At 48.9% G+C, this 12,005-nt stretch overlaps 1 protein-coding gene across 18 annotated transcripts in view; it reads left to right on the top strand.

Annotated features, from left to right (window-relative positions):
- The window catches only part of AFDN (afadin, adherens junction formation factor), a 2,152,715-nt gene that overhangs the window by 1,518,070 nt on the left and 622,640 nt on the right, over positions 1 to 12,005 (top strand). The window lies entirely within an intron of this gene.

Below are 12,005 nucleotides of genomic sequence, written 5' to 3'. Positions count from 1 at the left end.
ATCGCTTCTTACTCGGACCAGGAAGGTCAGAGCGGGTGCTCCTTTTCAGGGGAGCGAGGGCCAGTCCAGAGCAACCGGACTGGCAGGTCAAATTCAAAGGTTCGTTGGAACTGGGGCCGCTAGCCAACGGGCAAGCGACCGGACCAACGCGTTGAGCCAAAAGATGCAGAAGGGCCCCACGCAGCACTCAGTGAGTGTAGAGGGGTGAGCTTCGGTGCAAGAGTGGCTCAGGGCTGGGGCTTCTCAAACCCCACTGCACAGCTTCGAGGGAGCCTCGGGATCTGCACGGTCAGCGCCTCGTGGTCTTTCCAAGATGGCCGGCCCCATGCTTCAGGTCGCCTCCACGGGTCTCAGCTCTGCAGGGACTGTGGATGGGGCTGTTAGAAGGCAGGCACGCTGGGTCTTGTCGATCTCTGTCGCTTGAGTTCCGGTGGGATCTGCAACAAAGCAAACGTCGCTGGATGGTGCCTGTTTGCACAGGGTGGTCACTCCTTGACTACAAGGGAGATTCTTCAGTCTTCTACGTCGAGTAGGATGCCGAAGGGTCCAGAGTTTCGTTTCATAAGTTTCAGTCCGGATAATCTGATGTGCGTTGGCACTGCTCCCACTCTTATACCAATATAGTGGGCTGGATTACCTGCTAGGTCCCTCCTATGTGTGGGACCCAGGAAGGGGGTGGTTACACCCCTTTCCCTTTGTCCAGGGTCGCGCTGGGACTGGGGCTGGCGAGCCCCAGAACCGGTTTGACCGGATTATGCAAGGGGAAGCCTTGTGCTCCCCAGGCAGTGTCTAGTTTCTTTCAGCCCTCCCTGCCCCAATACACTATCTCCTGTCTGGGGTGGTGTAGCACCTCCCCGCGACAGGAAACCCTTTGTCCAGGCCTCCTCTGCCAAGTTTCGGTCAGCAGCAGTAGGTCAGACTTGTGTCGGTGGCAGCAGCATCCATTTTGTGATGCTGAGTCTCTGGTTAGGATTAACCGCTTTTTAGTAAAGTAACATGTCTTCTCCCTCTAGAAGGGTGGAATGCTATCCCCGTCGCCAGGAGTGGCGAGGGGATAGTATTCCAAATTGTATGACACCTTACACGACATGTTTTGATAAAGCCAAACCAAAGTTAGCACATAACCGCGATGGATTATAATGCACTTAAGAGTATATGGTATGGCATTATCCCGGAACAGCTAAGGGAGTTGTTCCCGGCAGCTGCAGACAGGCTCAGCTCATGCTAGAGCACCATCTCACGTAAAACCAAGCACTCTGCCTCCAGGATTGATAAGGCCTGCCATAGGAGTGACTTATAGGTTTATATGTGTCCAGATATAGGTTTAGATATAGGTATACTATATCTAAGCAAGGGGTGATTACACCACCTTGCCCCAGCTGAGTGATCAGCCAGTTGTGTCAATTTAAGAACCAGCCAGGGGTGGCAAAAGATATGCTGCAGCCCCTGGTAGGCCTTGGATGCACCTATGCCCTTGGCACCTATAGTGCACTGTATAGGGGCTGACAAGGTGTCCAGTACCAAATCGGTTATGTACATATAGTACATGTCTGTGAATATAGAGAGAGAACAGCAGGCTGTGGGTCTGATTAGCAGGCCCACAGCCACATTAAGTCGAAAACCAGTGAAGCAAAAAGCAAAAATTGGGGTGACCATAGGATAGCAGACCCTACTCTCCTACAGTTTCCGTGGGCCCAGCATCCGGGCAACCTGTCCGACCATGTCCTGATCTCGGAGGGCACTGCGAGACCGCTGCAGTGGTGGCTCACGGACCGCGATTGGGTCAGCGGCAGATCCCTCTCCCTTCCCCCACCGGAGCACCTAGTTATGACAGACGCGTCCCTCCAGGGCTGGGGAGGCCACATGGGAGAGGCGGAGATCAGAGGCCTCTGGTCTCCGGCGGAGTCCCGGCTCCATATCAACCTTTTGGAGCTGCGGGCGATTCGTCTAGCACTGAAGGCATTCCTTCCCTCTGTGCGGGGGAGTGTAGTGCAGGTGTTCACGGACAACACCACCGCCATGTGGTACTGCAACAAGCAGGGCGGGGTGGGGTCGTGGACCCTCTGCCCGGAGGCTCTGCGCCTCTGGCAATGGCTGGAACATCAGGGCGTGACCCTGGTGGTTCAACACCTGGCAGGTTCTCTGAACGCCAGGGCGGACGAACTCCGCCGCCGGTGCATGATGGATCACGAATGGCGTCTGAACTCGGACTTGGCGCAAGGTCTCTTTCTGCAGTGGGGAGAGCCTTGGTTAGATCTATTCGCCACCGAAGAGAACGCGCAATGTCATCAGTTCTGCGCGTTGGAATTTCCAAAGCGGCACTCGCTCAGAGACGCTTTTCGTCGCGAGTGGAGTTGCGGTCTGTTGTACACCTTTCCGCCTATACCACTTCTGCCCAGAGTGCTGAAGAAGATCAGGCGCGACCGGGCACAAGTCATCCTTGTGGCTCCGGACTGGGCATGAAGGTACTGGTTTCCCGAGCTACTCAATATGTCAGTTGATCCCCCGGTTCGTCTGCCTCTTCAGGAGGACCTTCTGTCGCAGCAGCAGGGGACGGTCCTCCACCCGAACTTGTCCAGTCTCCACCTCCATGCTTGGAGAATGAGCGGCGACAGTTGAGGCCATTTGACTTGCCACCTGAAGTCTGTAACATCATTTTGGCAGCCAGGCGTCCCTCCACAAAGTCGGTATACGCCTGCAGGTGGAACAGATTTGTGTCATGGTGCACAGCAAAGGCTGTGGATCCTCCTTCTGCCCCTCTTTCTGAGGTTCTTCTCTTCCTTCTTTCTCTTGCCCAGTAGGGCTCTGCTCTGGACACTATCAAGGGCTTCCTTTCTGCTCTTTCAGCCTTTTTGAGGCTGCCTAATCAACCTTCTTTGTTCAAGTCCCCTATTGTTAATCGATTCTTGAAGGGCATCACACATACGTTCCCTCCTGTTCCCTTTGTGATGCCTCAGTGGGACTTGAACTTGGTTCTTACTTTTCTGATGTGCGCTCCCTTCGAGCCACTTCACGACTGTCCTCTCCGCCTTCTTACTTTGAAGTCTGCCTTCCTGGTAGCCATCACCTCTGCCAGGAGAGTGAGTGAGCTCCAGGCTCTATCCTGTAAACCTCCTTTCCTTTCGGTCCATCCGGACAAGGTTGTGTTGCGGACAAGGCCCTCTTTCCTGCCCAAGGTAGTCACAGCCTTCCACATCGGGCAATCCATCACCTTGCCCACCTTCTTTCCGCCTCCGCATCCCTCAAGAGAGGAAGAGAGGCTCCACTATCTGGACCCAAAACGTGCGCTCTCTTTCTATCTGGATCGCACACGCCAGTTCCGGGTGGATGACCAACTCTTTGTTGGTTACGTGGGCGCTAAGAAGGGACAGGCGGTACACAAATGGACCATCTCGCGGTGGATCATATTGTGTATCCAGGCGTGCTACTCCTTTGCTAAGAAGGAACCCCCTGTTGGGCTGAGGGCTCATTCCACTCGAGCCACGGCTACTACTACTGCCTTGGGCCGAGGAGTGCCCTTGCAGGACATTTGCTAGGCAGCTACATGGGCCTCGCTGCACACGTTTGCAAGACATTATTGCCTGGACAGCCAAGTCCGGAGGGATGGCTTCTTTGGCCGTTCCGTCCTCCAGGACTTTCTGGTGTGATTATTGGTTCGCAGACCCACCACCGGGGTTGGTATTGCTGGGGTATCTATTCTAAGGTAAGGAATCTATCACTAACGTGTCTCTTTCAGATGCACAAGTTACTCCTTGTGTAACGATATATCTGTAAGAGACATTAGTTAGTGATAGATTCCTTACCGACCCACCCATCCTCCCCGTTCTGCGAACCGATATCTAGGGTTAAGGTCATCCCCTTTCGGGGCCCTAGTTTCAAGGCACCAGTGTTGGTTTTTAGCATAGCTCTGCGTTTCTGGCGCGGAAAAGCTGTGTCTAAGAACTGAACTCAGCACGCGGAGGCAGCGTCTAAGTACGACGACGTCATCACGGCGCCCACGGCGCAGACGACGCCTACCGACGCGCAAGGGTACTGCTACGCAAAAATTTCCGGATCCAGTCTACGCCTGGGGATATTCTAAGGTAAGGAATCTGACTAACTAATGTCTCTTACAGATATATCGTTACACAAGTAGTAACTTGTGTTACTTTACATTCCTTCAGGATTAAGCCTGAATGCTGCTGTCCATAGCTACCACTAGGGTAGATTTCAATAAGGTAATCTTTGATCTCATACATCATAAGCGTGTTTTGAATTGGTACAAGGTGCCCACTTTACCTAGTGGACAGCATACACCAAGCCACCTTCTCACAAGTACTGTCTCACAGATAACCAAATAGAAAAAATGGAAAAGAGCAACATACTTTCCAACATAGCACTGCCACCACCACCATGACTAAAGACATCAGTACTGTGGGCACTAGATTGATCATTGTATTCATGCAGGGCTACTGATGGGTTGCCGGAATTAACCAAAATTACCCATGACAATCTTCCTTTCACAACTCTTTTTGATTTACAGATGGCGGATGCTGACGAACTTTGAAAAACTACCAATACTACTCCATTGCAAGTCTTTATTATGTTGATCTCCAATGTTTGTTTAATTAATGCAAACCAGCATGGGAACAGCCTGGAATTGTCACGATAGAAGGGCAATCTCTGTCCGATCACATCTGATATTGTGAAGAAGTATAAGAAGAAAGTACTAAAATTGATTCTAGAAATGTCAAATTCCTCACCTTATGAAATTCCCAGGTGTTAGACTGGATCTGGAAAAATTTCAATAGCTCTTTGTCCTAGTGTTGGTCGCTGACTCCATCTTCGCAGTTGAAACAATGCCATTGTGATGTCACTGAAGCCATAAACCGTTACCATCGTCGTCCTAACGTCAGTTCCTATTTTTCCACACCATCGATGCGGTTCCAGAGCTTGCCTCCTCCAATTCTCTCATAGGTTTCATTAGAAGATTTTTGGGGTTTTTCTTGAATACCTTTTAGTGCAGTGCAGGGATGTCACCCCCTAAAAGGTTAGGTTTTAAATCCTAAATGGACTGTGATGGACAGATGTTCCTCATGGATGGTGCCTGGGGGTCTCACTACAACATAAGGTTGTGTGAGCTGTGCTAGAGCATGCACTCCAAGGCCATTCATTAAAGAAAGGGAGCTCAAACAGTTTACATCTGGGCCCTGGGACAGTTGATGAACCAGGTGGCTGTTTCGCCCCAGGATGAAGTCGCTTCAGTCATTATAGTCTAAGTCCTCCCAACGCAAGCATAAGAAGAAGCTTCAACACAACTTTGAGTAGCCCCTGACTTTGAAAGGTAAATCACTGAGGTTCTCCCACATACCTCAGGACTTCTTGTCAGAACCAGAACTGACCCCTCTACTCCAAGGAGAGCCATCGCCTGCAGTTCCCTCTTCCTGTGAACTCTACCCAGTTGTTCCTGCTCCTAGAACAGACCCTGCATTCTTTGTGAATGTTGACATCTTTCACAGGCCTATAGTTCCCTCTGGAGGGCTTTAGGGCCCCATACGTTCTACTATAGCTCCAGTCCCTCGCCCTTTAATAGAGTTACTGGGACCTCTGCATAGATCCAGAAGGGAAGCACAGAGGTTGGCTTAAGAAACTAAATCGTTGTTTAGAGAGGATTTTCATCCTCTGTAGAATATACGGCAGGACACAGACAATGGAAATGGCAAGTCTTTCACCAGTGGACCTTGATTTCCTCATCCTAAGAGATGCTAGTAGGTAAGATACAACCCTGAATGGGAATTGTTTACTCCTACTGGTTTTTCACCTCAAGAGATCACATCTTAACACACAGTGATACATAAGGCGGCTTAAGTGTTGGCATTGCTTTACCATCTGTTTAGGTTGAGGCAAACAATTTAGCTGAGGTCTTACACCCCACATCACAATCTTCAAAGTTCCTACTTTCCTTTTAATTATGTATTCATAGAACCAGTTATGGCGGTTTGTGGGAAACCAACCTTTGCCCCTGCCATTAGCCCAGATGATACCCAGGAGATAGAAACCGGCCTCAGCTGACCCAGTCTCTGTCAACTCACACATCAGTGGCGAGCCTAGTGACCCTGCTCTTCCAAATTGTGCCCCCCAGGAGGGAAATCTTCACCCAATGGTGGTTAAAGTACATCTTAATCACTTGGGGCATACATCAGTTTGACCTATTTGCGACTCTCAGCAGTGCCTATTGCCCTCAGATCTATGGCGTCTGTTAGTTGCAGGCAGCATTGGGGGGTATGTTTCAGTTGAAGTGTATGTTACCACTACACATTTCCTCCCATACCCTTAATTCCTTTGGTGCTGACGAAGATTCAACTGAATGGGTTCCAATCATCTTAATAGCCCCCCATTGGCCAAGAAGGGTGTAATATGCAAATTTCATGCATCTTTTCCCTGTCTCCCTGCTCTGTCTCACTAACAGGGTAGACCTCCTCTCGCAGTCAGAGCGGCAGGACTCCAACTTCCTGAACCCTCCACCTTAATGCCTGAAAATTGAGCGGCGATACCTGAATGTTTTTACTCTGCGTCCTGAAGTAATGGATGTTATCTTAAGTCCTCATAGATATTCCACCAAAACATGTATTCTGGGAGGCAGCGTAGACTCCTCATATGATGCTCAGACAACTCAGTAAGTCCTCTCTAGGCCCATTTTTTAGATGTTCTATGTGAGAAGTTGGCCTGATATATGATGTTTCCAATTCTGGAACCACCCTGTATCAGTCCAAACACTCCCTTATGGTGTCTGGTTGTAAGTCAACCTTATAGACAAGCTATCCTAGGGGTAGCATGGACTAAGCAGCCTGAAAGGCTAAACTCAAGAGGTCGTGTTAAGCGAACTGTTTTACCAATCACAATCCTGTAATATCAAATGAAAGGACACCACACAAGTATATATTATAAAACTATATGTGTTTATTACTAAAATAATCCCCAGTACTCTTTATGAGCAAAGGGGCACAAGCGTTTAAACAAAAGCACAGTATAACATATGAAAGTTGCACATTATGGATGAGGGCGGGTGGCCACTCAAATCATATATTAAGAAAGTGGTATAAGAGATACCAATCGAACAGTGGTTAGGCCTAGGGCCTAGGGAATCGCTGGGAGCAGTCGGGACTAGCAATGCTGAAGTCGGGAAAAGCCCGCGGGATTCGGGTGCAGCGCTTAAAGCACACGCATGCACCAATGCAAAGTCAATGGTGCGTAAAAGTTACACAAATAGAGTTTAAGGATACTTCCGCTGAACCTAGAAGGACAAAACTTTAGACACAGACCCTAGAGGTGTGTACCAGTGTGGGAACACCGGTGTTGCTGACTTACCTCACCCACAGGAAACGGGTGCATAGGGTCGAAGTGGCGCGGGTTTCGTCACGCAGGTTGTTGGTGCTTGAAGCTGAAGATGCTGCAGTCAATGTGAAGGAGAAGTGTACGGTGTGATCCAAGGGTGGATCAGAGTCGTAAAGTACAGGAAAGCAGAGGGGACAGAGTCTGGGTCACTCAGCAGTGACCAGGGTGGAACCAGGACGGAACCAGGCAATGTCGGGCGCAATCTGGTGGTTGTCGAGGAGCTTCTCTCCGCTGCCACGTGGGCTCTGGGGCATCTGCGACGTCCAGGAGCGGGTCAAGAGCTGTCCCACACAGGCTCTCACCGTCGGCGCTGTCGGCATCAAGATCGGAGCAAACAACACTTGGCAAGAGCAATCCACGCAGGACTGGAAGATTGCTTCTCACTCAGACCAGGAGGGTCAGAGCGGGTGCTCCTTTTCAGAGGAACAGGTGCAAGTCTGGAGCAACCAGAATCACAAGTCGTATTTCAAGTTTCGTCGGCACAGGTGTAGCGTTCTAATCTAGGATCCTGATCGATACTGTGACCTTATGCCCCTATTCGGCTATAAATCCATTTATTCCCTATATTGGCATAACCGTTCAAGTGCAATATTCAGAAACTCATCTCTGGCCTCACACGAACAGAGCCACATTCCAGAATAGCTTTCTCTGCCACTTCCTTTGCAACCAATTAGTGCAATGACAGAGCAGAAGTTACTATCTGAGATTCCTAGATTAACACTCTGAGTTCTTCAACAAGATAAAAACTCAGCAAACCTGGAAATCCCCGCTTGCTGTGTTTTGATTAGTAATAGAACTCTAATGAGCACTGATAGACGATCACTTCCTAGTGACATCTTTATTGACGTCTTATGTCCAGCAAACTTACGTCAAACAAGGCACCTTTCAGGTATAAATACTACCAACGTGGCCTTAAGCAAGTCCCCTGTTGCCCGTCGCCTGAAGCTGCTGTTATGCTGAAGATATCATAGCTGCTATCCCTACTGCTATCTCTGCTAACTAGCGAACGATGGTGTGGTGAACCTAGGAGCTGAACAGCCGTCCCCCTGCAAGAGCCCAGCAGATGCAAGCTGCCCGCGGACGCTGTCCCCCCTCCTTCTCCTCCTCGACGCGCTGAGAAGAGACGCTGTCTTTCTCCTGTAGAGAAATCCAGCTCCGGCGTTTCTAGTCTACCCTTGCGGGTGACTGGGATATCAAGCCCTGAGGGAGATACAGACCTCCATCATTCTATTCCAGAGGTATGGTGTTGACTAAACCCTTGAGAGAGAATTCTTGAAGCAAACCTTGGCAAAACCAACTTAACTTAAAGCTACTCACTCCCCTCCCAAGTATTAGGCTTAGGTCAGGTACACTGGAGTAGGCGTAGTTAGAAACACCAGTTGAGTATTTTAGCCTAATGTATATATGAATGTATATATGTTTTATTACTTTTAAACCATTGTATGGCTAAGAAACCATATCAATGCTTTTACAGTATTATTTCGCAATACTTATCTTACTGTACGTACTTTTTATAATAACAAGTCTTGCAATTGTGGCAATTCATTTCTCTTGTACGAGAAGAAAGACTGTTCAATAAATGTTAACCTTTTATTGACAACGCCCGTCTCTCTATTCTCTACATATTGTGAAAGTAATCTGCACCAACCTGACTGAGTAAAATAACTGTCTATTGTTTCACACGACCCTAGAGATTGACTCTTGATCTGAGGAGCAAAGTTGTCATGTTGCACGGTTGTTGGAAAACTGAATCCCTTCTTGTCTGTGCCAGGGAAGCTGATCACTTCCTATTTCAGTCAAGAAAGTTTCCAGTGACCTCTGAGATAGTTGGTAACAAACCCAATTAAGTTTAGCATAGTCAGTGGAGGCCTGCAAGATCCGCACTTCTACGTCGATACTACTGTTTGTTATTCCAATGCGCAGGGCCTATTGGGAAAATAGGAACTACGCTACACAGGGGCCACAAGCCAGCTGGCAAGTGACCGGGCCAACGCGTTGAGCCAAAGAAAGCAGAAGGGCCCCACGCAGCACTCGTCGAATGTAGAGGGGTGAGCTTCGGTGAAAAAGTGGCTCAGGGCTGGGGCTTCTCAAACCCCGGTGTACAGCTTCGAGGGTCACTCGTGGGCTGCACGGTCAGCGTCTCGTGGTCTTTTCAAGATGGCGTGCCCCACGCTTCCGGTCGCCTCCACGGGTCTCAGCTCTGCAGGGACTGTGGATCGGGCTGTAAGAAGGCAGGCAAGCTTGATCTCGTCGATCTCTGTCGCTCGAGTTCCGGCGGGAACTGCAACAAAGCAGACGTCGAGGTGCTGGATGGTGCCTGTTTGCACAGGGTGGTCACTCCTTGACCACAAGGGAGATTCTTCAGTCTTCTACGTCGAGTAGGATGTCGAAGGGTCCAGAGTTTAGTTTCTTATGTTTCATCAGGATAATTTGAGTGCGTTGGCACTGCTCCTTTTCTTATACCAATCTAGGGGGCTGGATTACCTGCTAGGTCCCCTCCTATGGGTGGGACCCAGGAAGGGGGTGGATACACCCCTTTCCCTTTGATCCAGGCCGCGCTGGGACTGGGGCTAGTGTGCCCCAGAACCGGTTTGGCCGGATTATGCAAGGAGAAGCCTTGTGCTCCCCAGGCAGTGTCTGGTTTCTTTCAAACCTCCCTGCTACAATCCACTATCTCCTTTCTGGGGTGGTGTGACACCTCCCTGTGACAGGAAAGCCTTTGTCCAGGCCTCCTCTGCTGAGTTTCGGTCACCAGCAGGAGGTCAGACTTGTGTCTGTGGCAGAAGCATCCATTTTGTGGATCTGAGTCTCTTTTTAAAATCAACCGCCTTTTAGCAAAGTAACATGTCGTCTCCCTCTAGAGGGGTGGAATGCTACCCCCATCGCCAGGACTGGCGAGGGGGTAGTATTCCAATTCGTATGACACCTTACACGACATGTTTTGATAAAGCCAAACCAAAGTTAACATATAACCGCGAGGATTATAATGCACTTAATAGTATATGGTATGGCATTATCTCGGAACAGCTTAGGGAATGGGTCCCGACAGCTGCAGACAGGCTCAGCTCATGTTAGAGCATCATCTCACATAAAACCAAGCACTCTGCCTCCAGGATTGTTAAGGCCTGCCATAGGAGTGACTGACAGGGATATATGTGTCCAGTTAGGTTTAGATATAGGCATACTATATCTAAGCAAGGGGTGATTACACCACCTTGCCCCAGCTGAGTGATCAGCAAGTTGTGTCAATTTTGGATAGCCAGTCAGGGGTGGCAAAAGATATGCTTCAGCCCCTGGTAGGCCTTGGATGCACCTATGCCCTGGGCACCTATAGTGCTCTGTACAGGGACTGATAAGGTGACCCAAGCCAATTTAGTTATGCACCTAGGGTACATGGAATCCATTTTATAGAGAGAGCAGATAGCCTGGGGCCCTGATTAGCAGGGAACCAGGCCAACTAGGTCAACAACCAGCTAAACACAAGGCAAAAAATCTGGGGTAACCATAGTAAGGTAGCCACCTTCCTACATTCTAAAATTCACTTTCCTATTAGATCTGCAGGGGTGCACAGTCGGTATAGTGCAACGGTACTTATCCCCTTTTCCTACTTTTCTTTGTCTCACAGATCGGCCTTTGTTGTTCAAATCCTCCAGTTTCATTAGGCTTCAGAAGTGTTTCACCCACCTACTTCCCCCTTAACCTTTCATAATGCATCGATTTGACTTTAATCTGGTCTGTACTTTGTTTTGTGTTTCCTAATTTTAAACCTTTGCATGGTTTCGACTGTTCACTTTTAAGACAGTTTTTCTGATCGTCATTATACCAACTTGATAAGTCTATGAGTTGTAAGAACTGAGCTTCAGGCTCCCCTTTACCGCCTGTTGCAAAGTCATCCTGTGGCCTGGACCACCTCCATTTTTGGCTGACTGGTACCGGTGGTAACTGACTTTGGCTGTTCCTGGGCTCTGCCTAACTAGGCCCAGGGCCAATGCTATGCTGAAAACACCCCATAAACTAAATTTAAGTCCCTAGGGCCTAGTATATAATAAGGCTTAGCATTTTAGAGGCCAGAAGTCTGTTCCGCACTTGCTTGTGCGCACTGCTGAGAGTCTGAAGTCATTTTAAAAGCAGCCCTGTGTTGCAGAACTGCTTTTGGATATAAATTATGCCAAAACTCGACTTTGGTGTTGGGGGCACTTACAAATTGATAAGCCACACAATTTGGACGGAAGGACCAGCCACTTGAAAAAAGTTTTAAATGCTCTGTGGATAGAGAAAGTGCACATTTCGCTTCCCTCACTGTAGTAAAGTGATCCCAAAATTGACTTTCGTGCTATCAGCACTGTGGAACGAGGATCTACATTATTTCTGTATATTCAGGACCCCTCAAGTCTCCCCTAGTTGTCTCAGGGGTGGGGCAGTCATGTAGCTATAAGCAGGGTCCTTATAAAAGCAGTTTTATATATAGCCCCTGGTGTTGTGGAAATTGGACATATCATTTTCCCCATTGTTGATCCCCAGCCACATAGGTTAACATTAAAATAGTTTTTGAATTCATAACTACCTCACTGGACTACCAAAACATATCCGTCATGGACTTATGGACTTAGGAGAATAGTATTGATAAATCC

The sequence above is a fragment of the Lissotriton vulgaris genome, chromosome 6 (genome assembly GCF_964263255.1).
Source record: "Lissotriton vulgaris chromosome 6, aLisVul1.2, whole genome shotgun sequence".
Classification (NCBI taxonomy): Eukaryota; Metazoa; Chordata; class Amphibia; order Caudata; family Salamandridae; genus Lissotriton; species Lissotriton vulgaris.
The sequence above is the reverse complement of the archived record's forward strand: the minus strand, read 5'-3'. Positions and strand labels throughout refer to the sequence as shown.